This window comes from Equus caballus, chromosome 20 (assembly GCF_041296265.1).
Source record: "Equus caballus isolate H_3958 breed thoroughbred chromosome 20, TB-T2T, whole genome shotgun sequence".
Taxonomy (NCBI): Eukaryota; Metazoa; Chordata; class Mammalia; order Perissodactyla; family Equidae; genus Equus; species Equus caballus.
The window spans coordinates 28,201,032-28,228,591 of NC_091703.1; the positions used below are offsets into that span (position 1 = coordinate 28,201,032).

The 27,560-nt window shown below is 36.7% G+C and overlaps 1 long non-coding RNA gene across 1 annotated transcript; it reads right to left on the reverse strand.

The window, feature by feature from the left end:
* Nucleotides 1-77: 77 nt before the first annotated feature.
* On the reverse strand, nt 78-20,597 carry LOC111769178 (uncharacterized). Its single transcript, XR_002801968.2, has 4 exons — nt 20,545-20,597; nt 7,502-7,940; nt 6,318-6,390; nt 78-4,970 (listed from the first exon to the last, which is right to left on the reverse strand). It is a non-coding gene; the product is annotated as an uncharacterized lncRNA (long non-coding RNA).
* Between the last annotated feature and the right edge of the window lie 6,963 nt (nt 20,598-27,560).

Consider the following 27,560-nt stretch of genomic DNA (forward strand, 5'->3'; position numbering starts at 1 on the left):
TTATGACCCCAAAACTCCCCTCCTAGGTATTGACCCACAAGAAAGTAAAATATATGTACACAAAAGACTTGTACAAGAATGTTTATAACAGCTTTATTCCTAATTGCCAAAAACTGGAAAAAACTTGACTGTCCATCAAAAAGTAAATGAACAAATAAACTGTGGTCTATTCACACAATAAATACTACTCAGCAATAAATAGGAATGCAATACTGATACACCCAGGATATGGATAAATCTGAAAAACATTATGTTGAGGGAAAACAGCAGACACAATAGAGAACATAATAATAGGATTCCATGTACATTAAGTTCAAGAACAGGCAAAATCTATTGAGATAAAAATCAGAACAGTGGTTGCTTACAGGGAGTGGGGTGGGAACTGATTGGGAGAATGAAGAAACTTTGTGGGTTAATAGAAATATTCTATATCTTGATTAAGGTGGTTATTAAATGGGTATAAGCATTTATTAAAATTTATCAAATTTAAACATATCATCTGTGCATTTCACTGTATATAATCTTATCTCAAAAAAGAACTGTAAACAAATGTCAAACTCTAGTTAGTAGGTTTTCTATTACAGTTGTATGGATTAGGAAATCTGAAAATAATGCCTGTGTATTCTAGGCTTGAGCAAATGACTAAATAAGTGGAGGCAAATGGGAGACAGGTTTAGAAAAGTGAGTAATAATTACGGAAAGACAGCAGAATACAATGAACTCTTTATTGATGGACTGAAATTGGAGTTATCAGTAAAAATTCATGGCTTTATATCTATCTACAGATGATACAAAAATAGATGTGTGTATATATATGTAAATGGGGTGGGGAGGACTTATTTGTTAGCTCTGTTACTGACAGGGCCTAGAGGCAATGACACCCCAGAAGAAGAGTGGCACTTAGTGTCCCAACCTTCATGTCTAAATTTCATGCTCCACTAAAATGGAGCTCTGTAGAGTAATAGCTGATTTGAAGACTGGCTGGGTCAGGGAAAGAACAAGATAAGCCCCAAATATCTTGTGCCAAAAAACAAGGAACTGCTCCAAAAATAATGAGGACGTGTTAAAAGAACACAGAAGCCAGACTGTAGGGACTGCCATTGGCCAAATCTGAGATGCTTTAAGCATTAAAATAAATAATGATAATAATGGATTATATCTCATTGACTAAAATAAGAATCCATAAAGCTATACTGATATAAATAAATAAATGAATATAAGTGAAGGGAGAGTTCTTCCCTACAGGAGAATGCCAACTAATAAATGTAGAAGGAATGACGGAATTTAAAAATCATCAATGGATAATAACACTAATGGGTGAAAGGTTGATGAAGTATAGGATATTTACATACTGTCAAAGTGTCTCACCACAAATTGCTTACGAACTACTAAGGGAAAAAATAATTTAACAGTGGTGAAAACTGTTAAGTGATCAAGGTTAATATCACCAATATTGGGACAAATAGATATCATGTGAACCCTGATATCATGCATGGTGAAGGACACCACACCACACTGTTATTCCTGCACAAACTGCGAGACCTAAATCTATTCATGAGGAAATATCAGGAAGATCCAAATTGAGGGACAGTCTACAAAATTACTGGCCTGTGCTCTTCAAACATGTTAAAACAAGAAAGACAAAGAAGCTAAGTAACCTAAGGAACTATTCCAAAGGAGCCTAAATACATGGCAACTTAATACAAGTGAGTCCAGCCTGGATCCTGGACAAGGGGAAAAGGTAGCTATATAGGACATTAGTGGTACAACCAAGGAGAAATTTGAATATGGATTGTGGATTAAATAATTATATTGTATCAATGTTAATTTTCCACATTTTGATATTATACTATGACTGTAAGAGAATATCCTTGTTTTTAGGAAATACATAGAAGTATATGGGAGTGAAAAAAAGCATCGGGCTGGCAACATGCTTAGATATGATTCAGAAAAAAATTATACACACACAGAATTATAAAGCAAATGATGCAAAATGTAAACAATTGCTGAATCTAGATGAAGAGCATATGGGAGTTCCTCGCATTATTATTGCAAATTTTTAATAGGTTTGAAACATTAAAATAAAAAGAACAAAAGAAAAAAAAGACAGACAGGGAAAGATAAGAATTCTTACCCCGGCCCACCTTTGAACATTGTTATGAGAGGACATGGGGCTTGAATCTGTGGCACGCATCTTGCAACTAAGAGGAGAAAGCTAAGAGAATCATAGAGAAGCCATTCCAGAACTTTCCACATTTAGTGGCTGAATTAATCAACGCTGTAACTACCTCTGGATTTCTTGTGTATGATTTAAAAATTCCTGCTAAAGATACCTCTCATTAGTATTCAGTTACTAGCATATGAAAGCACCCAAACTGGTACTTTTGTTTCTTTCTACACATCGCTTCACCTGTTTTCCTCCAACCCCAGAGATTAAGCATCCCTCCTGCCCCAGGCTAATCTTATCTTCTGCACCTCTGACCTCATCTCGTCTCCTTTGGAATCTCACTCCAGCAGTCAGTCTCTTCTTTGCATCCTCAACTCTCTCATCTCAATGGCTCTTTCTCCTTGTCCTTTAAAAATATTCAGGTCATTTCTCAACCTAAAATTCCCTTTCTTTAACCCATATCTTTCTTCTGGTTAATATTTATTCAGTCTTTTTTTTCCCCTTTCTTACACTGTTTGACTTCCTTACTTTCAACTTCAGTCTGACTTCTGCTCTCAAAGTCTAAAAGACTGCGGCAAAGACTAAAGTCAGCAGCGGCCACTCAATTGCCAAATATTGTGGGCATTTTTTGTCCTTATCTTATAGAATCTCTGCTTGGTTGCTCCTCTTTCTTTTAACTCTCCACTTCCTTGTCTTCCTCAACAATTCTCACTTCTACTTCTTCTTGTAGCTGAAGGACTACTCTTCCTATATCTCCTCTGTGTGTTCCTTTTCCTCTCCTCACCCCTTAAACACTGGAAATATGACCTACTGGATCTTAGGGAAAGAGAACTATCATCACTTGTGTATTCTATGCAGTAATATTTCTCAGTGTCTCATGGTTTGGGCCAATGAAAAGTTAAGGGCACTGATGGGCACTTCTTAGAATTTTGCTCCTTAATAAAAGGAAAAAAATCACTTTAGGAGAAAATGGCCATCTGCCACATATCTCTTGCCTTTTCTTCCTGCATTAAACACTGTAGAATGATGGTTGGAGCTGTGGCAGCCATCTTGCAACAATAAGAAATAAGGAAGAGATATGCAGGGATAATAATTTCCTTATATTATTGAACCAGTGAATCAACCTTGAATCTGTCTATCTTTAGACTTCTGGTTGAGTAGGCACTAAATGTTCCTCTAGTCTAGACCAGCGGTGGCAAATGTCTTCTGTAAAGGAAAAGACAGTAAATAATTTAGGCTTTACAGGCCATCCAGTCTATGTCCCAATTACTCAATTCTGCCATTATAGTGCTCTAGCAGCCACAGACAATATGTACAAATGGCATGGCTGTGTTCCATTAAAATTTTATTTACGTAAACAGGCCAGATTTGGCCTATAGGCCCTAGTTTGCCATACTCTGCTGTAGACTATAGTTTAAGCTATAGTTTAAATGTTCTGTTATTTGTAGCCAAAAGCATTCTCAATTGATATATTGACTTGATAAAAATAAATAAATAAAAGTTCTCTCAGACCATCTTCAATATATCCCTCACTGCTGTTAGACAACACTACTATTTGTATTACATGGACTCCCTAGGTTATTCTCTTCTCTGATGGCTATCATTCAGATTTTTCTTCAATCTCCTCCACACTCCACCCTCACTGTGAGTAAATGATCTCATTAACCACATAAATAAGCTTGGGACCAACTAGCAAAAGCCCCAATTATACTTTAGTCTCTCCTTCTATACACTACAGCCTGCTAGGATTTCTTTTCTTGAAGACTGAAAAATTCCTTCCTTGTGGAACTGCAAATCTTTAGTTTTCCCAGGCTATTTCTGAGATTCAGCCTTTGAGATAACAATTACTCCCTTTGCTACACCTAAACCCACTATCTTTGTCCACTACCTTTGTCCTCATTCTTTTCAATTTTTCTGCTGGATTTGATGACATCCTTCATGTCATGAAACTCACTCCTTGTCCATACATTCCCCTTCCTTTTATTCTGGCTCTTCTATCTCTCTGATCTTTCATGGTACCTTCTACCTTTTATGCTTTTTATGGGAGTATTTTTCAAAGCTCAGGCCTTGGGCATGGCAATTCTCTCTATATTCTTTTTGTTTCAGCTATTAGCACTGTTCCTCTAAATAAAGAACCGACACCTCAAGCTTTAGTTCTGAATCTTCAGTTACCCATAAACCATGTTCACTTCATGTTCTTATCATCTCAAAAGCAATATCTTCAGAACTAACTCAATCCTAAATATGTCCCTTCTTCCTCAGGACTCCATTTCTCAAGGATACCAGCATACCATTTTCAATTCTTCACTTTCCTTTACCTCATATATCCATTTGGTTATAATTTCATTCTCAAACATTACATTCACTATGGCCTATTTCTTTTAAAAAATACTCCATTGGCTCTAGTTTATATGCAAGATAAATTACAAATTACTCAGCTGGCCCATTGGTGCTTCTTTTGTCACAATCTAGACTACCATATAATTTAGTCTTATTTTCTTCTATTTTCTAGCACAACTGCTTTATTTCTACCAGCTGAACTTCTCATTTATCAGCTGAACTAGTCTCATTTCTTAGCATTTGATTGTATTATTCACTTTGTTGGAAATATACTTTCATTAATTAAGACTCAGTTCACTTATAACTAACCAAAACCTCAAAATAACAGTGACTTAACCAGGGACCACACAAAAAGTCTAGGTAGGTGGTGAGGGCTGCCGTGGCATTCCAAAGCATCAGGGACCCAGGCTCTTCTATCTTGTTGGTCCATCATGTATGAACTTGACTTCATAATCCAAGATGGCTGCAGAAGGGCAGAAGGGAAAAGAAGGGCACATATCAGCCATTTTTTCAGAAAGTTTCCCAGAAGCTGTCACCTGACACTTTTGCATACATCAACTAGAAGTTAGTCACATGAAACAGGGGCAAAAGAAGCAGGAAAAGCATGGCATTTATTCTTTCTGGCCATGTGGCTAGCTAAAATTTAGGGGTTCTGTTACTGAGAAGAGGAATATGGATACTGGGAGACAACCACAGTCTCCATCATACTTCCCAGATTTTTCAAATTCTATGCATCCTTCACATCTCAACATAGATTCCACCTCTTACTTGAAATTTTCCTGATCCTTGCAGTCCATACCTTCTATCTTAAAATTCCTAGAGCACTTCTTTTCTGTACCACTCCTTTCAAAAATACTAGTCATTTACTACCTAAGACTGCTACAATGGTATTACTTGTATGTTGACTTCCTCACTCAGATGCCAAGCTCCTTGAAGGTAGAAATTCTATTTCCTACTTCTCTAGCATCCCCAAGAAAACACATAGTGAATACTTAATAAGCACTGCTTGAATTAATTACTAAGTTTTCCATAAATGTATGGTAGGCAGAATTCTAGGTGTCTCCTAGTTTTCTACTCCCATTGTACTCACTCTGTATAATCTTTTCTCTTTGAGTGTGAGCAGCTCCCGTGACTACAATTGGATAATCATTCCCTTCATTAGGTTACATTATATAAGACTGTATGGCAGCAGACTGGACAGATTCTCCTGCTGACTTTGAAGAAGCAAGCTGCCATGTGGTGAAAGGGCCACATGTCTAAGACCTGAGGACAGCCTCTAGTTGTGAGAACAATGCCCAGAAAACAACCAGAAAGAAAATGGGACTTTAGTCCTACAAACAAGGAACTGAATTCTGCCAAACAAACAAAGTGAGTTTATTTAAAAGAGGATTGCAAGCCTCAGATGCGATCGTGACTTCAGCTGACACCCTGATTTCAGCTTATATGAAAACCTCAACAGAGAACTTAGATGAGCCCTGCTCTGACTTCTGACCTACAAAAATGTGAGATAATAAATGGGTGTTGTTTTCAGCTGCGAAATCTGTGGTAATTTGTTATGCAGCAATAGGAAACTAATATAAAATGTTTACTGGATGCATAAATAAATGCATGGCTTGAGGAGCTAATTACTAAAGAATGGTACTGTTGAGAGAGCTTTCTCTACAGAACCTACCATTTACCACAATAAGCCAAATAACATTTGATTTCAGAATTCTCATATGAGAACATAAATTTCAAGGTGAGAGAGTAAAACGTGTTAATGCTGTGAACACTTGAATGTCATTTCTGTTGGGAACAAACTCTTACTTACCTGGTGCCTTGCAGTCAGAAGCATGGTAGCCAGACTCTCTCCTTTGTGCACCATTGTGAGGGGAGGGAGAATCCTACGAAGATAGAGATGTCAGAAGAACATGGAGTCCAAAGACAAATTACTGGTCAATAAGCCCACCAGAACAACAGATGTGACCCCTACCTGCTCTACAAAGAAAGCTATCAAAGAAAGCAAAAGGATAGATGTAATTTCCAGTTCCCGAGATTCAGAGAAAAGAATTCCTATCTCTGTTATCAAAGTGGGTTGCAGGCAACAGTTATCTGGATGCTCTTACGGGCAGAAACTGAAAGGGGATCATGAGGACATAGGCTGCCTGGACAGGGGAACACTAGGAGGTAGAAATAGGTACAAAAAGGAAGATGAGAGTACTAAGGAGAAACTCCACTTCATTAAGGTGCTCAAGCAGTGTAAATTGTTATGACCTCTTTGGAAAGCAATTTGGCCCCTCATATCACAGAATTGTTCAGTATTTCTTTGCAGTAATAGTACTGTTAGCAATTACTTATAAAGAAATCATTTAAAAAAAAAACAGGGGCCAGCCCAGTGGCCTAGTATTTATGTTTGGCACACTCTGCTCCGGCGGCCTGGGTTTGGTTCCTGGGCGTGGACCTACACCACTCATCAGCAGCCATTCTGTGGTGGCAACCCACATACAAAATAGAGGAAGATTGGCAGAGATGTTAGCTCAGGGTGAATCTTCCTTAGCAGAAAACAAAACAAAACAAAAACAGAAAAATACCACACGCTAAAAGATGAGTCCTGCATCACGAAAACATCAGAAATTCCAAACAATGCAAATATCCCATAAAAAGAAACAAAATTTACAAAGTATCGAAATGGCATCTTGAGGGAATAACACACCACTGTCAAAGTAATTATGAAAACTACACAGCCAATGCATAAAATGCTTGTGATAGAATGAAAAGTCTGAAACAATTATTGTTTCTACTCCACAATTATAACTGAGTAAAAAGTATGCATTTATATAGGCAAGGACAGGAAGGACACATGGAAAATACACTTGATGTGTTATGGAAATGAGATTCTGGCTGATTTCTTCCCCTTTCCATTACTGTTACAAAGCTTGTGCAATAATAAAAAATAAAATTACCTAGGATTGACCCTATGCCTAAAGAAAGGTAAGGAAAAATTATGTTTCCTACTTTCACTTTGCCGACTGCCTTCTTCTGAGTCTAGTCCATTAGTGTATGCTTTCTGTAAGTCATACTTATCTCCTCATTTGGGTTAAATCTTCCAGAGACACAGAGTTTTCATTATTTTCAGACGAATTTTAGATTCCTTGCTCAAGAGGGTCTGGAATTGCTTCAGCACAAGTAATTCCCCATCTCTCTGATCTTGCCAGTGCCAATGCTCTGAGGACCTCTAAGTCAGCTTTGTCCTATTTGTCTGTTGACTGATCCAGCACTACCAGCTTTTCCTCCAAACAGCCGTTCAGAAGATGTCTGAAAGGAGCTGGAAGCTAAAGCTTCTCTTCAGACTACGACTTCTCTTCAGAGGTGCAATTTCCTTGGAGGCTCACCTCCATCCCTGGCATTTGAGCTGTACTTTTAACCTCCAAACTGAGGCCTCTATCCAGAGAACCTGTGGGCAGAAGCACAATTGTGAACATTTACTGAACAGTACTCTGTAGAGGACCTAGAATTCCAAACGTAAAAGATGTTACACTATTAGGAGGAAGGTAGATGGAGATCTTTATAATGTATAAATCAGATTGATGACACCTGAACCCACTGATCATTAACAGTGAAACATTAAGCCATCACATGCCTCCTGAGGTATTGAAATAAGAAGAACAAAGCCCCAGATATATGGATTCTTGTCAGAAAACTGAAACTGAATCTAATACAGTCTTTAGCTATAACCTCCAGTTTATAGAAATTACAGCAGACAAATGAATCATTGAATGACATTACTATCATGTAATTATCAAAATCCAGACTATAGGAAATTCTACGTGACAAATGACCTGTTTCTTCAACAACAAGCAAATGACATGGGGGAAAAAGAAAGGAGACTGTTATAAATTAAGAGACTTGAAAATGGCAGAGAAAATGGCAGAGTAAGGAACTCCAAAAGTCCCCCCTCCAAAAAGCAACCAAAGCAATTCTAGCAAAAACTTTTTTTTTAAAGATTGGCACCTGAGCTAACATCTGTTGCCACTCTCCTTTTTTTTTTTTTTTTTGCCTTCTTCTTCTCCCCAAAGCACCCCCAGTACACAGTTGTATATTCTAGTTGTAGATCCTTCTGGTTGTGCTATGTGGGATGCCACCTCAGCATGGCCTGATGAGCGGTGCCATGTCTGCACCCAGGATCCAAACCAGCAAAACCCTGGGTCACTGAAGTGGAGCACATGAACTTAACCACTCCGCCATGAGGTGGCCCCACAAAAACTGCTTTTGAATTCTAGAATCAACATTTTTGAAATTTTGGAAATTAACCAAAAGCTTGCAGCAACCAGTGGAATGCTTAATCAAAGAAAAGTAGCTGAATCTTAGTAAGAACAGCAAGCTTTGTGGCATTTAACTTTGTGGCATTTTAACTGGTCCCATTCTATGCTCCCCAGTTCAGCAGTGGCCTTGAAGATAATGGCTCCTATTTGCAGCCTAGGTACTAGAGGGAGCAGAACAAACCTCATCCACAAAGAACTGTGGGTAGTTGTTTTGACCTGTCTAGTGGCTTGATGGACGAATGACTCAAAGAAAATATAAGAAGAGGAAACACTTCCTAATTTATTTTATGAGGCCAATATTACCCTAATATCAAAGCTAGACAAAAGATGCCACCAAAATAATATGAAGACTAGCTAATATCTCCTATCAATACAGATGACAAAATCCTCAACAAAACACGAGTAAACTGATTCCAGCAGCATATTGAAAGTATTATATACCATGGCTAAATGGATTTATAGCAGGAATGCAGGATGATTCAACACAAAAATATCAATCTAATACACCTTATTAATAGAATGAAGGGGAAAAAAAGACACTTGATCATCTCAACAGATGCAGAAAAAGCTTTGACAAAATCTAACACCCTTTCACAATTAAAAGAATATACAAAAACCACTCAACAAACTAGGAAAAGAAGGGAACTTCCTCAACCAGCTTAAGGGCATCTATGCAAAAATGCACAGCTGACACCATACTTAACAGTAAAAGACTGAAAGCTTTCTCCCTAAGATCAGGAACAAGACAAGAATGTCCATTCTTGCCACTTCTATTCAACACTGTACTGGAAGCTTTAGCCAAGGAAATTTAGAAGATAAATAAATAAATAAATAAATAAAAGCCATGCAGATTTAAAAGGCACAAGTAAAACTATCTCTATTCATGATGACATGATCTTGTATCTTGAAAGCCTTAAAGAATAAACGCACACAAACTATTAAAGCTAATAAACGAGTTCAGCAAAGTTACAGGATACAAGATCAATATTCAAAAATCAGTTGTATTTCTTCATACTAACAATGAATAATCCAAAATGATATTTAAAAAAATTCCATTTTCCATGAAAAAGAAAAAATTCTTAGGAATAACTTTAGCCAAATAAGTGCAAAAATTGTACAATGAAAGCTATAAAACATTGTTGAAGGAAATTAAAGAAGACCAAAATAAATGGAAAGATACTCAATGTTTATGGAGTAGAAAACTTAATATTGTTAAAATGTCAATACTCCCAAAATGATCTACAGATTCAATGATTAAAAGTCTTAGCTGCCTTCTTTGCAGAAATGGACAAGCTGATCCTAAAATTCATATGGAATTTCAAGAGATGCCAAATAGTAAAAACAATCTTGAAAAAGAACAAAATAAGAAGATGCACAGTGCCTGATTTCACCACAGCTACACTAATCAAAATAGTATGATATGGGCATAAGGATAGACATGCAGATCAATGGAACATAATTCAGGGTCCAGATATAAACCCATGTGTCCATGGTCAATTGATTTTTGACAAGAGCTCCAAGACCAATCAATGGGGAAAGAATTATCTTTTCAACAAATGGTGCTGGGATAATAGGATATCCACATGCAGAAGAATGAATTTGGACGCCTACACACACCATATAGAGAAATTAATTCCAGGTGGATCAAAGACCTAAATGTAAGACCTAAAACTGTAGAATTCTTAAAAGGAAGCATATGAATAAATCTCCAAGACCTTAAGTTAGGCAACAGCGTCTTAAATATGGCACCAAAAGCACAAGCGACAAAAGAAAAAATAGATAAATTGGATTTCATCAAAATTAAAAACTTTTGTGGATAAAAGGACACTATCAAAAGAGTGAAATGATAACCCACATAATGGGTGAAAATATTTGAAAATAATATATCTGACAAGGGTCTAGTATACAGAATAAATAAAGGACTCTTACAACTCAGCAACAAAAAGACAGCCCAATTTAAAAAAACAGGCAAAGGATCTGAATAGTCATTTCTCCAAAGAAGATATACAAATGAGTAATAAGCACATAAAATATGCTCAATGCCATTAGTCATTAGGAAAATGCAAATCAAAACCACAAGATACCATTTGACATTCACTAGGATAACTATAATCAAAACAATGAAAAACAATGAATGTTGGCAAGGATGTGGAGAAACTGGAACCCTCATGCATTAATGGTTAGAAAGTAAAATGGTCCAGCTGCTGTGGAAAACTTTGGCAGTTCCTTGTAAATTTAGATGTCATTTTACCATATGATCCAGCAATTCTACTCCTAGGCATAAACCCAAGAAAATTGAAAACATATTCACATAAAATCTTGTACATGAATTTTCATAGCAGCATTATTCATAATAGCCAAAAAGTGGAAACAATCCAAATGTCCATCAGCAGATTAATGGATAAACATGTGGTATATATATATATACAATGGAATGTTATTCAGCTGTAAAAAGGAATAAAGTACTGATAGATGGTACAACATGTGTGAACCTTGAAAACATTATGCTAAGTGAAAGAAGCCAAACACAAAAGGCCACCTATTGTATGATTCTATTCATATGAAACATCCAGAATATGCAAATCCATAGAGACAAAATAGATTAGTGCATGGCAGGGTTGGGGAAGAGAGAAATAGGGAGTAATTGCTCAATGGACCCCACCTTTCTTTTGGGATGATAGAAATGTTCTGGAATTAGATAGTTGTGATGATTGCACAACATTGTAAATATACTTAAAACTACTGAATTATACACTTTAAAATGGTTAAAATGGTGAATTTTATGTTAGGTGAATTTTATCTCAACAAAACAAGAGAAGCTTAATCTACACAAAAACTTGCATGCAAATGTTTACAGCTGCTTTATGCATAATCTTCAAAAATTCAAAGCAATCAAGATGTTCTTCAACAGGTAAATGGATAAATAAACTGTGATACACTCATACAATAGGATACTATCCAAAAATATAAAGGAATGAGCTATTAATTTACACAACAGTATGGATGAATCTTAAGTGCATTTTGTTAAATGAAAGAAAAGCCTACATATTACATGATTCCATTCATATAACATTCTAGAAAGACAAGATTATATGGATGGGAAACAGATCGGGGTTGCCAGTAGTTTGGGGAGGGGAAGGCATTTGACTAGGGGAGGCATAGAAGATTTTTTAGGCTGATGGAACTAATCTGTATCATACTGTCCTTTGAAAACAACACTATGCATTTTTCAAAATCAACAACTTTACAATATAAATATTGAACCTTAATAAATTAGAATTTAAAAAAACTCCAATCAGGAGGTTGAGGATCTTAGATCCTATAGAATGCAAGCTGTGAAAAAAGATTCTAACTGTATTACAAATGTATGACATAACCTCACTAAGGGAGATGGGGACTAAAGGACATGACTTAAGTAACTTCTGAAATGACTGAGAACTATAAAAGTAAAGACAAAAACCATACATAAGCAATGTACCCTAGCTGGTAAATTTGTTTCTCATGGGAATATGTGGATAGAAATTCTGAAATAGATATACATGTAGCCTGGAGTTGATATAATAAGTAAATGGATGGTAGACTGTGAATGCCAGGTTTCTCAGTGTTGGAGAGGGAAGTTACACATAAGCCAGAGAACAGGCAAAAGTGATACCTGTGGTACTGGATTAGAGTCAGAGATGCCAACATGAATTCATGTTTAGCTTAATATAGATATGGATGGATACAGAAATAATTATAGATATGCATACATGGGTAAACACATATAAATATATATTCTAATACTGTCAGCTGAGAGGGCCTAGAAGCAGTGGCACTCCAGTAACAATGAGCACACCCAGCACCTAGATCTTAGTTTCTAAAACCATTCACCAATAAAAGGAATCTGGGCCTCTTGAAGAAATGTTTGACTCTAGGATTGGGACAGAGAAAATACAAGATGGGACTGGAGAATCTTGTAGTGACAGCAAGTAAAGAAATGCTTTAAAAAAATAATGAGAAGGGGCCAGCCCTGTGGTGTAGTGGTTAAAGTAAGTGCATTTCACTTTGGGGGCCCAGGTCCATGAGTTTGGATCCTGGGCACAGATCTACACCACTCATCAGCCATGCTGTGGTGGCGACCCACATATACAGTAGAGGAAGACTGGCATAGATGTTAGTTCAGGGCTAATCTTCCTCAGTGAAAAAGAAAAAGAGGATATGGGGAGAGGAGATGTCAAAGAGACATAGGAGCCAACCTAAAAGAGCTCACAATGGCCAAAGTTAAAATAATTTGAGCAATAACGTAATGTACCATTGTATTATAACACAAAGTATAAAATAAATATCTATGAATTGATATTGATATAAATAAATGATTGAATAAATAAAAGGAGAAAAAAAGACAAATCTCCCTTACAGAGAAGTCCAAATTATTTATGCAGTCACTCTCCCCTCCAGGATGGGGAAGTGAATTTCCCTCCTTCCCACTCATTGTGTGTGGGCTATGCTTAGCAACTTGCTTCAAAGAATGGAGTATAGAGGGAGGGGTAACTTTACAGTTGGAACAGCTGGTAAATAGTACCTCAGCCAAGTGATCAAAAATAATATCATCAGTGACAAGTCATGTTACTAGCACGTATCCTTGAGATGATGTGATGAGAATGGGACTTCACCTCTGTGGTCTTCATACCCTAAACCTATAATCCCAGTCTAACCATGAGAAAAAAATCGGAAAAGTCCTAATTAAGGAATATTTTACAAAAACATTTGACCAGTATGTTGATGTCAAGGTCATCAAAAACATGGAAAGTCTGAGGAAATGTCATAAATCAGAGGAGGCTAAAGAGACATGGCATCTAAATGTAAAGTGCTATCCTGGATAGAATCCTGGAACAGAAAAAAAAAAAAAACATGAAGCAAAAATAGTGAAATCCTAATGAAGTGTAGAATTTAGTTAATAGTAATGTACCAATGTTGGTTTCCTAGTTGTGACAAACATACCACAGTAACATAAGATGTTAACAATAGGGGAAACTAGGTCAGGGGTGTACAGGACCTCTCTGTACTATCTTTGCAATGTTCCTGTAAATCTAAAACTATTTTACAATAAAAAAGTTTACTTTTAAAAAGAGAGAGAGACTTAAGCACAATGTATGGACCCCAACTGGCTCTAACTCAAACAAACCAACTGAAAAAAAAGGCCCCCTTGAAGAAATAACTGATCCAACTCTCAGGCAAGGGATATATAAAGTAAGCAGAAAACCAGTTATGCCAGAAAACAAGGTCTCAAAGACTGACGGAGATATAGCAAAAAGTCACAGAAGCAAACTTGAAGGGCCTCCCATTAGCAAAATTTTAGATAATTTGAGAATCAAAAAGGATGACAGTAATGGTGTATAACATGTTGAATTATTTAAAAGAACCCTTGAGTATGTAAAAATAGTGATCAAAGGGGAGAGATATAACTTAACATATTACACAAACACCATATTAACCTAAGTGAACAATCAATCAATAGTGGGACAAACTGACATCATGTGCCTTCTGATGTGATATTTTGGGAAGAACACATTACCTATGTGGTACTTCTGCCAAAACTGCTTAATCAGAATCTAATTTTATGGAAATAATTAGCCAAATCTTGACTGCGAACTTTCTACCAGACAACTGACCTTGATTCTTCAAAAATGTTAATGTCATAAAACAAAAATTAGATGCAGTATTCTATGCCACAATTTATTTATCTATTCTACTTTTTTGGACATTCAAATTATTTTCAGTTTTTGACTACTATGAATTATTCACCTATGAACATTCATTTACATGGCTTAGGGCACTTGTCCATGCATCACTGTTGAGAATTTATCCAGGAATGGAATTATGAGGTCATAACATATATGTTCAACTTAGTTAATACCAAACTCATTCTCAAAGCCGTACCAATTTAAAATCTCATCAGAGTTATGGTTGTTTCACATCATTGCCAATAGTAGTTAGTCTTTTTACTTTTAGCCGTTCCAGTGGATGTGTAGTAGTGTCTCATTGTGGTTTTAATTTGTATTTCTTTAATTGCTAGCCAGTTTTAAGCATCCTTTCATAAGTTTATTAACTACTTGCATGTCTCTTCTAATAGAGCACCTATTTAAGTCTCTGGCCCAGTTTTCTACTGGATTATCTTATTGATTTGTTTGACTCCTTTAAATATTCTGGGCATAGGAATTTTCTTAGTCTTGTGTATTACAAAATCATTTTCAATTTCATCCTCTTAATGGTGTCTTTTGACACCAGTTCTTAATTTTAATGCAGTCCAATTTAACTATTAGTGATTTCTTTGGTATCAAGAAATTTTTCTCTATAGCAAGGTCATAAAGATATTCTCCTACATTATGTACTAGAAGCTTCATTGTTTTACCTCTCATATTTAGCGTGTTAATCCACTTGAAATTGATTTTTGTATTCAATGTGAAATGGGGATAAATTTTCCCTCTTTTTTCATTCATACAGCTAATTGTCCCAAACCATGAAAAGAATATCCTTTTTCCTCTGCCCTGCAGTATCACCTTGGTCATAGATCAAGCATCTAAATGTACATTGGTTTGTTTCTGGGCTCTATATTCTATACTTTTTGTCTGTCCTTGTGCCAATACAACACTGTCGTAATTACTGTAGTTTTATAATAAACCTTGATGGATGGTAGGGCAAGCTCTCCTTCTTTTCTTCATCTTCCAGAGAATCTTGACTATTGTGGATTTTTGCATTTCTATACGAATTTTATTATCAGCTCGACAGTTTCTACAAAGCAGCAGCAAGAATCAAACTGAATCTTTAGATCACTTGGGGGAGAAATTGTATTTTTACAATACTGAAACATCAAGTCATGAATATAACCTTCTATTTATTTAAATCTTCTTTAATGACTCACAATAATGTTCTATGGTTCTCTGAATAGAGATCTTTAACGTTTTTTATTAGGTTTATTCCCAGGTATTTGTTATATTTCTATTATAAATGGTATCTTTCTTATTTCATCTTGTAAGTGCTTGCTGCTGGTCCAGACAAATGCAATTCATTTTTGTACACTGATGAAGCATCCAGAAATCTTGCTAAACTCGCTTATTAATTCTAATAACTTGTTTGTTGATCCTTTTGGATTTTCTATGTATACAACCATATGTGAATAATCATTTTTATGCCTTCTTATCTTTATACTTTTTCTTCCCTTTCTGTTACTAGCTAAGACCACCAGTACAATGTTGATAGAAGTGATGCTAGAGGAAACATTCTTGTCTTGTTCCTGAACTCAAAGGGAAATTTTTCTCCATTTTGAGGTTAAGGTATGATATTTACTATGGGTTTTTTTTATAAATACCCATTATCTAATTAAGTATATTTCCTTGTAATCCTACTTTATTAAGCATTCTTGTCATGAATGGATATTAAATTTTATCAAAAATGTTTTCTGTAACTTCTGGGTTTGGAGAACAAGGGCAGTAACCAAATTCCAAATCTCCTCCTTACTCTCCCGAAACAACTGTAAAGTCAACAAAGAGAAGAAAGAAAACATTCAGGACCTATGCCTTCAGCATTACACAGCAACTTTCAAATAAGTAGAGGAGGAAGAAAAGAAACAAATTCCAACAGAGCTCCTGAAGTCCATCCACTGCCACTAAAGCCAGTGGGTGCAGAAAGGAGGGTGAGCAAGGCTGAAAAGACTTCATGAAAGAGCAAAGGGCTTACAGTTACACAGAAAAGATCACCCCCAGAAAGAAAAAGTGAAACCATAAATGCCAAAACACTGAACACAGATCAGGACTTGGCAGTTAACAGCCCTGGCTATGGGAAATGGGCTGAAAATATGCAGTATAATGTTACTGAACCAGGTTTGTTTTTGCCCACTGCCCAGAAAGCCAAACACCGAGCAGAGAGTTTACTCACAAGGAAGCCACATGAGGGAGCGAGAGCATGAGTCTCAAATTCGCTTCCCTGAAAATAGGGACTTAGGGATATTTACGGGATAGGTGGCAAGGTGGTCTGAAATGCGGAGAGAGGTGATTGGAGGTGAGAGGTGAGGTAACTGATGATCTGCGCAAGCGTAGTCAGACTCCATGCCTCTTCATAGGACCCGTGTTCACAAAACGGTGGCATTAGCATGATCTGAGGGTGGAGTTTTTAGTCTTGACATCAAAAGGTCTCCTATCGGACATCTGCATGGGTCCAGTTGATGAGTTGGTGGTCTCAACCGGCCTGAAGTGGACAAGGAGTTCTAATTCGTGAAAAACAGCTCACCCACCCATTACCATGGTGACCCAGGCTCCAGGGAGATATTATCTACAGGAACCTAGTGGGAGTCAGCATAGTGCCTAAACAGCACAGTTAACAATGGGTGGGTTAAACAGCTAAAAGCTATAATCAGTAATTGCAAAAAGGAAAAAAAACTTTAGTTCCTAGCTACTTAATCATCAATGGCTAACTCTCTGCCAGTTTCAGTAAGAAGTGACAGCCTCTGCGAAGCAGATACTGAGAGAAAATCTGCTATGTAGAGAGAAGATGCAGTACCTCTTGGAGACAAGGCAGTGAAGGGAAAGAAGGAAATAAGAGGAAAAAATTAAGGATTCTGTAGAAATTAAGGAAAAACAAGACACACTGAGTCTCCCCCATCTAAAAAAAAAATATGAATAGAAAAAAAAAACCCAGACCACACCCACGCAAAACTACTGCAAAAAGTCAGAAAATGTGATTAAAAGCTTTTCTGCTAATGAAAAACCTCCCAAAAAGCCAATCATGAAGCTGAGGAAAACTAAACTACATTAGATATCCTCCAACAAGCATTTTGGTGATATGAAAGAATTCCTTGAATTAGAAATACAAAACCTAAGACCAGAAACGAAACACAAAACAAGAAATAGACACAAAACCGGAAGAAAAATAAAGACTTCACTAAACTTGAATACAGGGGGAAAAGAACAAATTTCCTATCCCTTAAATAAAGTGACTGATAAAATATGACACAAGCATGAATATAGGATATATGATCCACAGAAAGAAGATAGGAAGATTCTGAAGACCTCTATTATATTTTCATCTCTGTTCCTATGACTTCAGGCTATCTCTTTGAAATGAGAGATGATGTCTTAATTTCCTTCTGTATGCCTCATCTACCTCTCAAAACACCTCTGAGGACAGAAAATATATGATCAACAGCAGAAAGCTGTTGTTTGTTGAAGCTGACCGATTGGTATTAAGGGGTTAATTGTACAAAGCTCTATACTTTTGTGTGGTTGGGTCTTTCCATAATTGTTTTAAATATGAGTAATAAGGAGGATAATTTCTTCCTCTTAAGCAGATATACTACAAAAAAAAAAAAAAAGAAGGAAAAAGAGGGAAAGAAGAAGGGAGAAAAATAATCCTGCAAATTATATATGATTATCTCCAAGATTCTTTTCCTAAATTGTTTTCCCTCTCCTGGTTCGGTGGCTGGCTGACACATAACAGCTGAGAAAGAAATAAAGTGTGATACATTCTTACTGATACAAGCGTAGGAGAGGAGGACATTTCCTCTCCCCAAATGTGGGTTCGTCTGGCCGGAGAACGAATTAAATTCACATGAGACAGAATAGCAAGAGAAAATTAAACAAAGCTTTATGAGGAACCATGGCCCGGGGCCTTTCGCCCCGAAGGAAGAAAGGGCACCGAAGAAGTGGGGTGCACAGAGTGGTTATATACCCCCAAACGGGGTGTTTCACATGTGATTGAAATGTCCCTCCCACAACAGTCACAAGATTGCCCTGTCAGCACAGGGCTTGATGGACACAGCAGGTAGTGGTCGGCTATCTTGGTGGGCGTAGCAGGAGGCTAGTTGATTGTCTGGAGCTGGGCGGTCACAGGTGAGCGCAGCAATCAGTTCCTAGCCTAAGGAAAGATGCTTAATCCTTAAGAAATGCCAACGTTGGGAGGGGGAGGGAAGTCAGTTACAGGAGGTTACCAGACTAGCACAATAAAATGCAGATTTTAAGTCCTTGCCTTTGGTATTGATTAAGAGTTTTTAGAGAGAAGGTCATCTCCTTTCTTCTTCCTGGTACAGTGAGGGAGGCACCTTTACAGATAGAGATTTACCTTACAAATGTAAATGTGTCCTAACAAAGGGCAAGTTCCATTCCTCAGAGCCTCCTTCCCTGTCCCAGTTTATCAAAAGCAATCAGCCTCAAATAATCCTGATGCCAAAGAGACATATCTTGGGGTGGCCAATTCCAGGTCCCCACACAAGGCAATAGTATCTATCTTCAATCCTAAGAATAGGGTTACTTTTCTTTCCTTAAATCTCCATTTGAGAATCCCTCCACCTCTACCACAATACCTGAAATGGCTGTATTTTACTCATTCCGAGAACACCAACCCCCTTCCCTCATTTATTTATTCTCATCTTTTCCCCTCAAGCATTTCAGTTTATCATCTACTAATGAAATATTTTTTTTTCCATTCAGAAATACATGTTACTTTGCAACCTACTACAAACTTGCCTTTGTATGTATATGGTGTGTGTTTAACTGGACCAAATTTCACAATACAATTATTATACTGTATATGTTTGCTCTTACTCTTATGTGTATTAGCTACTCCGATATACATATTTGCTATTCTACTACTTCTTTTTTTTTTTTAAACATTGTTTGCAAGCCACTGAATTGATTTCATGACTCACAATGGTCCAAAGTTTGAAAAACACTAGTCAATAGTCTTCCCTGATCCCCGGATATTGTGCCCCCATCCAAATGCTAATCTTTGCTGGTAGGCTATTCAGAGCATTCCTTAGCACCAGTGGACTTTGTCCATCTGACAATTTCAAGAATCAAAGCTCTCCTTTATAGACCCAGGTCATCTCCTGAAGTCTGACAAAGGGAGTTCTCTGGGTCTCCTGTGTCTCCGCCTGAATGTCATACATTTCACTGGAAGCATCACCAGTGTCTTTCAACTTTTGACCACACAGTAAGAAATGTTTTACAACCCAGTACACACAGATTACACAAAAGCTTCACAAAACAAAAACTTGCCCTTTCTGTATGTGTTGCACTCTGATATTTCCTATTCTATTTTGGGGGAAAAAAAAGTTTTCTATGCGTTCAATTTGAAAAAGTATTTTATTTCTGTGTTTCTGGGATCTGGAGATTCAAAGAAACAATGAGAACTGCCCCACTCAGAAAATGAATGTAGATAGGACCTTCACTGCACAGTTTGAGAAAGCATACCCCGACCTTCATCCCCAAGTCTGTCTTACTTCAGGATGTCACGAGAATGGTCGAACCATTTTTATCAAGTCCATTTTAAGGATGTAAAGCAGGTGCATGGTGTCGTTATTAAAGAAAAAGCATAAGTCTCTGAAACCATTTAGGCAGAAAGTCACAACGAGTGTGTCCCAAACGGTCCTCTGAAAAGGATGCGACGCAGATCCCACAATGGGGAAACCTATCAGGGAGAAGAGAACGGAAAAGGCAGAAAGGTGCTAAAGAAAGACTTTCATGCACACACTCCACACAAGCCAACCCCGAAATTGGCTAAAGGACCTGAGAGGTTACACAGAGGTCGGGCGGTTGCCAGGATGCGCCGCGACGCATCCAGACGTTCTGGCGACTCGGTCCGGAGCGTTGTGGGACCACAACCTTCCGACCGACCATGGGGCATTCTCCAAAGAAAGCTCTAGGGAAAAGCGTACTGTCAACTAGTATTCCGGGAGACAGCATTCAAACTCCACTATACACTCACCCCTACAGCTAAGGCGGGCTAGGGCTACCGCGCCCGGGGCTGGTGACCGGAAATGACGCAACAAAGGCGCCAAGAATGGTGCGCCAGTCAACAGCAGGCCGTTTCCATGACAACAGCTACCTCCGCAGTTTAGATTGGGCCCAGAGCTAACTGCAGCGGCTTTTGATCTGGACCTAAGAACCCAGGGACTCGCTGGGGGCGCTAAGTGTGCATGTCTGCTTGGTCGCAGTGGGGGTCTTGGTTGATCCTCCCACGCCTTCAGCTTCTCAGCAGAGAATAACACCTGCGTTAGACGAAGAGTCTCAGGTTCCATTTATGTTGCTTAGGAAAATAACCTGGGTACCCTCCCCAAGGCATATTTAACATCCAGAGCGGATAATTTTTAAACTTTCGTCTTCTGTACAAGAAAAATTATTTTCAGTAATACACCGTAATCCTGAAATGGAATGAATAATAATAACGGCCAGTTAAATATTTTTTACTGAACTTCGTATATAATTATGCCAGTAAAAAAATTTTTAAGCCAAAACGTTTTTAAATAATAGGTTGCTATTTTTAATTATGTTAATGTATTTTGGGGAAAAGATGAAAAAACTTTTACCTACATATTACTGTGTTGCAGTAATGAATAACATCATAGTTTCTGTTTTTGAGTCTTCTGCAAATTTCTCAATGATTAACAAAACTTATCCTGGTTGCATATTCACCTTCAGCAGAGTTTGTCAATCTGTCATCCCTCATAGTTGATTGAAGAATGCTTTCTTAAATTCAATTTCAAAAGTTCTTTTACGTGAAGCAATAAATATACAAAAGGGAGAAACTTAAAGGTAAGTTTGGTGGAGATTCATAAAAGTACCATTTCAAAATTCAAATCAGGAATTGTTTGCAAATGGCTTTCATATTTCTCTGCAGTGAAAAAACTGTAAACACAAAAATCCCAAGAGGTCAGACAGAAAGACGGAAGTATGTACAGCATTTCTTCTGTTTTTAAGATTTAGAAAACAATCTTTCCTTGTCCCTCTTTTTCCATACATTTTCTGTCCTTTTATTGCTCAAGCTCCTTATATCCAGGAGACCCCAGCCCCCTTAAAAAACACAAGATTTAATTCTAGTCTTGTCTCTGGCTGTGTCATTTCACTCTTCATCCCACAATTTGTAAAAGGAAATGACAGTGGTGTCATAGAAGATGGGTGAGTAGGAATGTCCAGGTATCTGTCCCTCCATGGAAATTACCATTGAGCTGGCAGGACTGTATGAAGCGACTCTTGGAATTCTGGACCCAGTTAAACACTTGCAGAGTCCAGAGGCGAGATTGATGGAGAGGTTGGTAAATTTTGGTGAATATCACTGTTTCATGTAGTGGCTACCATCCCCCATAACCCAAAACTATGGCAGGCAGCCAAAGGGGACTTAATTCTAATTACATAAAGTAATTATAAATAATTATAATTCTATGTTAGTGGGCATATAGTGAATAAAGAGGTAATCTGTAAATTAAGAACCAAAACAGGAAAGACAGGGATATATAGGAGCACAGTGTCTGTATACTATTAAAACTAAGCTGGTATTCAAACTAGGTTGTTAGTTTAAGATGTTAGTTGTAATCCTCATGGCAATCACTAAGAAAATAACTAAAAAATATGCTGAAAAGGAAAGAAGGGAATCACAACCATACACCACCAAAAAATCAAGACAGAAAAGGCAGTAATGGAGGAAATAAGGAAAAAAATATATGACATATGGAAAACAATACATAAATGACAGAGTAAAAGCTTCTTTATCAGTAATCACATTTAATGTAACTAAATTGACTCTCCTATTGAAGACAAAGATTGTCAGATTGGATAAATAAGATCCACCAATATGTCTACAAGAGACACAACTGAGATATAAGGACATAAAAAGGTTGAAAGTCAAAGGATGGAAAAAGACATTCCCTACAAATAGTGACCAAAAAAGACCTGAAGTACCTATATTAATGTTGGAAAAAATTGACTTTAAATCAAATAAGGTTACAAGAGACAAAGAGGAAACTTATATACTGGTAAAAAGTTCAACACAGGAAGAAGATATAGCAATTATAAACATGTGCACATAACCACAGAGCTTCAAAATATATGAAGCAAAAATTGACAGAATTGAAAAGAGAAATAGAAAATTCCACAATAATTAAAACTTCAATACCCCACTTTCAGTAATGGATAGAACAACCAGACAGAAAATCAGTAAGGAAATAGAAGATTTGAGCAACAATATAAACCAATTGGACCTAACAAAATAAATATAGAACACTTCACCCAACAACAGCAGAATATGCCTTCTCAAGTGCGCATGGAACATTCTCCAGGATAGAGCATATGTTAGGCCACAATAAAAGTGTTAAAAACTTTAAAAGATTGATATAATGCACATATCTATTCTAATCAAAATGAATGAAACCAGAAATCATAACATAAGGAAAACTAGAAAATTCACAAGTATGTGGAAATTAAATAAAACAGCCTCAACTAATGGATCAAAGAAGAAATCATTAAAAAAATTAGAAAATAACCTGAGAAGAATGAAAACAAAAGTAAGACACACCAAAATGTGTGGGGTGAAGCAAAGGCAGTGCTAATAGGGAAATTTATAGCTGTATGTGCAAACATTAAAAAAGAAGGATCTCAAAGCAATAACTTAATTATACTCTTCTGGAACTAAGAAAAAAAGAGCAAACTAAAGCCAAAGGTACTAGAAGAAAGGAAATAATAAAGGTCCGAGCAAAGATAAGTAAAATAGAGAATAGAAAAATAGAGAAAATCAACAAAACCAAAAGTTGGTTCTTTGAAAAGATCAGCAAAACTAACTCATTATCTAGATTGACTAAGCCAAAAAAAGAGAGAGACTCAAATTACTAAAGACTCAAATTACTAAAATCAGAAATGAAAGGGGGACAGTACTACTGATTTTACAGAAACAAAAATAATTTTTAGAGAATACAATGAAATTGGATAACCTGGATGAAATGGACAAATTCCTATAAATACAAAATCTACTAAAACTTACTAAAGAAGAAATAGACAATCTAAATAGATCTATAATTTATAAGGAGATTGAATCAGTAATCAAAAGTCTCCTAACAAAACAAGGTCAAGGACTGGATGGCTTTACTAATAAATTCTACTAAATATTTAAAGAATTAACATAAATTCTCCTGAAACTCTTCCAAAACATTGAAGAGGAGGGAACACTTCACAATTCATTATATGAAGCCAGCATTACCCTGATACCAAAGTCAGACAACAACAAAAAAGAAAACTACATACCAATATCCCTTATGAATAAAGGTGGAAAAATCCTCGAGAAAATGCTAGCAAACCCACCTCAGTAGCATATTAAAAAAGATGGTACATCTTGACCAAATGGCATGCAAATATGATTGAACATACAAAGTCAACCAATGCAATAGATTACACATGAATTTCCACATTTTTAGAAGGAATTAAACCACAGGATCTTCTTAATTGATGCAGAAAAAGCATTTGAGAAAATTCAATATCCTTTCATGATAACAATACTCAATAAACTAGGAATAGAAGGAAATTCGTCAACATCATAAAAGCCATGTGTGAAAAAACCCATAGCTAACATTATCCTCAATGGTAAAACACTGAAAAACTTCCCCCTAAGATCAGGAACAAAGGATGCCCACTCTTCCCACTTCTATTCATTATAGTACTATAGTTCTAGCTGGAGCAATTAAACAAGAAAAAAAAATAAAATGGCATCCAATTGGAAAAGAAGCAGTAAAGTTATCTATGTTCACAGATGACATGATCTTATACGTAGAAAACCCTAAAGAATCTACAAAAATATTGTTACAGATAATAAATGAATATAAAATCAACATGCAAAACTCAGCTGTATTTCTATACATTTGCTATGAACAATCTGAAAAGGAAAGTAAAGAATTCTACTTGCAATAGCATCAAAAAGAATAAAATACTTATGAATAAATTTAACCAAGGAGGCAAAAGACTTTTAGAAATCATTGCAACTGAAAACTACAAAACATTGCTGAAAGAAATTATAAAGACCTAAATAAATGGAAAGACATACCATGTTCATGGGTTGGAAGACAATATTGTTAAGATGACAATACTACTCAAATCAGATTCAATGTATTCTTTATCAAACTTCCAACAATGTTTTTCTTACAGAAATAGAAAAATCCCTCCTAAAATTCATATGGAATGTCAAGGGACCTCAAAAGATCAAAACAATCTTGATAAAGGAGAACAAGTTGGAAAATTCATGCCTCCTAATTTCAAAATTTACCACAAAGCTACAGTATTAATCTAAATGGTGTAGTACTGGAATAGGGATAGACATATGGACCAATGGAATAGATAAGAGAGCCTAGAAAAAAACCTTCACATATACGTCAGTTGATTTTCAACTAGTGCTGAGACCATTCAATTGGGAAAGGACAGTCTTTTCAACAAATGGCAATGGGAAACTGGATATCCATATGCAAAATAATGAAGTTGTATCCTTACTTTACACCAAATACAAAAATTAACTCAAAATGTATAAAATCTAAATTTAAGAGTAAAACTATAAAATTCTTAGGGTAAAACATAGGTAAAAATCTTCATGGTGATGGATTAGACAATAATTTCTTAAATATGACACAAAACACAGGCATCAAAAAGAAAATAGGGGGACCAGATTCGTGGCCAAGTGGTTAAGTTCGTGCACTCCACTTCAGCGGCCCAGGGTTTCATCAGTTCAGATCCTGGGCACGGAGATGGCACTGCTCATCAGGCCATGTTGAGGTGGCATCACATATGCCACAACTAAAAGGACCCACAACTACAATACACAACTATGTACTGGGGGGAGTTGGGGAGAAGGGGAGAAAAAGCAAAAAAAAAAAAAAAGATTGGCAAGTGTTGTTAGCTCAGGTGCCAATCTTTTAAAAAATATAGATAAACTGGACCTCATCAAAATTAGAAACATTTTGTACAGTATGGTGGCTATAGCTAATAATACTGTATTGTATATTTCCAAGTTGCTAGGAGAGTAGATCTTAAAAGTTCTCATCACAAGAAAAAAATGTATTGATGTGTGGTGATGGACGTTAACTAGATTTATTGTGGTGATCATTTTGCAGTATATACAAATATTGAATCATTATGTGTACCCTGAAAATAACATAATGTTATATGTCAGTGATATCTCAATTTAAAAATTTAAAAACTTTTGTGCATCAAAGGACACTATCAAAAGAATGAAAAGACAACATTCAGAATGGGAGAAAATATCTGCAAATCATATATCTGAAAAGAGATTAATATCCATAATATATAAATACTCTTACAATTCAACAGCAAAAAAACAAACAACCCAATTCAAAAATGGACAAAGGATATGAATAGACATTTCTTCAAAGAAGATATACAAATAAGCACATGACAAGATGCTCAGCATCACTAGCCATTAGTGAAATGCAAATCCGAACCACAAGATACCATTTCATACCCATTAGGATGGCTATAATAAAAAACAAAACAAAACAAACCTCAAAACAGAAAATAGGTGTTAGCAAAGATGTTGAGAAACTGGAACCCTCATGCATTCCTGATTGGAATGTAAAATGGTGCAGCCACTGTGGAAAACAGTTTGGCAATGCCTCAAATAGTTGAACATAGAATTACCATGTGATCCAGAAATTCCACTCTTAGGTACATACCCCAAAGAATTGAAAACAAGGACTCAGTCACTTATAACCAATGTTTATAGCAGCAGTATTCACAACAGCCAAAAGGTGAAAACAACCAAGTGTCCAACAGGAGATAAATGGATCATGCTATAACATGGATGAACCTTGAAAACATTATGCTAACTGAAATAAACCAGACACTAAAGGACAAATACTGTATCATTCCATTTATATGTGGTGTCTAGAATATGCAAATTCATATAGACATAAAGTAAAATGGAGGTTCCTAGAGGCTGGATGGAGAGGGTAATGAGGAGTGACTGTTCAATGTGCCTATGGTGTCTTTTGAGGTGATGAAATGTCCTGAAATTAGATGGTGTTTGCACAAATTCTGACGATACTAAAAACTTTATTGTGCACTCTAAAATGATTAAAATGGTAACATTTGTGTTCTGTATATTTTACTATGATTCGAAAACTTAATAAAAAATGCAATGGACATAATAAAATTAGATGGTCTCCAGGTCCCTACTAGCTTTATGATTTGGATCTAGCACCACCATACTTACTTCATGCTTCAGTAAACCTGCATTATTCCATTGTACTTGCACACAGCTGTCCTATGACAAATCCACAGTCTTACACGTGCTATCCACTGTTCTAGCCATCAATTCTTTTTAAGGTTGCCTCCTGCTATACTTTCCATTAAATCTTTCCTAAACCAAACCACTCCAATGTCCCTCATCCCATAGATTCTCTCCCCTCTGAACTCCCAGAACAAACTACCGCTTTTGGTGCAAGTACACTATCTTGTATTAAAATTGTCTGTAGAAATGTGTGTGTGTTTTAATCTACAAGCTTAAGGTAGGGTCCTGATTTTATTTATCTTTATGTCTCCTGGTGGAATTTGAGAGGTTTCCTGTATTTAATTGCATTTAAGTACGTAGGCTGTGCAAAGAAGCCTGTGTCACCAGAGATGGTCTACGGACCACACGCATCAGAATTATCTGGGATGCCCGTTGAAAACGCAGTGTTTCTGGGATTCTCGTCAGACAATGAGTCAATCTGAGTGCGAAACCTGGGACTCTGTATTTTAACCGGCTCTCCAGGTAGGCTATTTAAATCTATTTATAAAACACTGGTCTAGGTTATACACTGTAGCATGTATTAGGGTCTTCAGGAGCTCTGGAAGACCCGCTTTCTCAGGCCTCTAGCACTAACTTTTCATCCTCACACACACACTCGGGGAGGGTCTCTGCAAAGACCTCCAGGAAAGCGAGTCTGAGCAGAGGGTGACGGTCCCGTGATCCCC